The following is a 1,783-nucleotide window of genomic DNA, read 5'->3' as shown; positions in this document are numbered from 1 at the left end:
TATCCACATTTCTGGGATTGAACCCAAACATTGGTATAAAAGCTCCCCTAAGAATTCTGGTGCTTGGGGGGAGTCCTCAGATGGTCATTCCCAGAGTGAAGCAGGGAAGCAAACTCTAGAGCCCCTGGGGTGGCTTAGACTCTCAAGACGACTCCTTCCCGCCCCCTGCTGGCCTGGCTTGGCTCTGGACTTGCTCTGCAGCTAGGGCTGCTCTGGGCAGGAACAAGGACTCAGCAAAATTCCCATTTGAGTAATGGCTTTGAGACCAAACAGTAATGAAAGCTTCCCTTAGGACTGAAATCTGGAAATGAGCCCATTCATTAGCCCTGTCTACGCCTCTGCAAGGCCTACTCTGGATGAAAACCAGCAGCTCCGTTCTAAGGGGTGGCTCGGCATCCAAGATGGAATAACCTTTCAACTGGGAACTGCCCTCCTCCCAGTGTGATTGTGTGAGCTGGCCTGCACCTCACGGAGCTCACCCTCTTGGTGTCTGGGTCCTGGAACCATGAACTGACCCCTCCAAGCCTAGGGACCTCCTGGAGAGCAGAGGTTAGTCCTGGGGTCAGCAGGGTGACGCTTCTTGGCTGTGATTGCAATCACCCCAGAGTAGAGCGAGGCCCCAAGGAATTCAGAGCTGTGTGTGGAATCCTTCCCCAGGAGCTGGGCTTGGCGGCAGAACAGCAGCCTGCAGGATGGTGGAATGAGGGGACAGACAAAAAAGAAATGTCTAATAACCCAAGGGTGCCAGGGGCTGTGAAAGGGCTATTCTAGGACACACACACCCTCCCCTTCTGTGCCGGGGCTCAAGCTCCTGGCATGTCCACCTGCCACATGAGCCAGGTCGGAGGTGAGGCTGATAGGCAGAGTTCAAAGTTTCCTCCCAGACCCACCCTCACGCACATATGCACGCATATGCACACTCACACACACCCTCACTCAGGCACATATTTACACAGACACACAATACCAGTGGGAATCTATATTATTATTATTATTAATATATTTTAGAGAGAGCATGTGCACGAGTGGGGGGAGGGCAGAGGGAGAGAGAATCTCACGCAGACTCTGCCCTGAGCGTGGAGCCCAGAGAATCTATATTATTAATATATGCACAGACAGCAGATTAGACACCTCAGAGAAACCAAGAAAATATTCCAAACCGGCTCTGATAAACTGTTGTATTTTTCTCCAGGAGCAGCAACGATGTCCCAACTGCATAGAAATACCCCGAACGGAAGCGGATGCAGGGGCCGATGGGGCACCTGTCCAAGATGCTCTCTCCGGGCACGTCTGGGCCCAGGCTACTGCTGATCTGTAAACACCCGGCGCTGGAATCACCAGGAGACAAACAAGAAGGGAACTCATTAGATAAACCCTCATGCTTACGGCCCTATTAGTTAATTAAATTATCACTTTACTGTGCCCAAAGTGAGCTGTAAGACTAATCCAAGTGTCACCAGCTTTATGGGGTCTGTGGGCTCTTTACAAGCTTTCTCTGCTCCCAAGTGTCAAATTGGGGCTGTATGGATAGATAAAGGGAAAATCAAGCTTGCAATTGCAGCCTTTCCCTTCCATATCTTTATACTGTGCTATAAAAGCCTATTATACTTAATTTAAAGAGTGAAAATTGTTGACATCTCTTTCAATTGCTAATCTTTAGGAAACAATAAGTGGTATATTATTTGAAATGAATAATGCGCTCGCTTTATTGGAGAGTAGTAAAAATCTAATAGTTGGCAAAACAGCATGGTGTTTACTCTTCAAGATAATCAGGTTTATTAGC

General features: G+C 48.7%; 1 long non-coding RNA gene across 1 annotated transcript; it reads left to right on the top strand.

Moving 5' to 3' along the window:
* Positions 1-230: 230 nt before the first annotated feature.
* On the top strand, positions 231-1,428 carry LOC144296448 (uncharacterized). The gene is made up of 2 exons (XR_013363566.1): positions 231-549; positions 1,193-1,428. It is a non-coding gene; the product is annotated as an uncharacterized LOC144296448 (long non-coding RNA).
* Positions 1,429-1,783: the final 355 nt, after the last annotated feature.

Source organism: Canis aureus, chromosome 24, assembly GCF_053574225.1.
Source record: "Canis aureus isolate CA01 chromosome 24, VMU_Caureus_v.1.0, whole genome shotgun sequence".
NCBI classification, from domain to species: Eukaryota; Metazoa; Chordata; class Mammalia; order Carnivora; family Canidae; genus Canis; species Canis aureus.
This window is presented reverse-complemented; position numbering and strand designations above follow the sequence as displayed.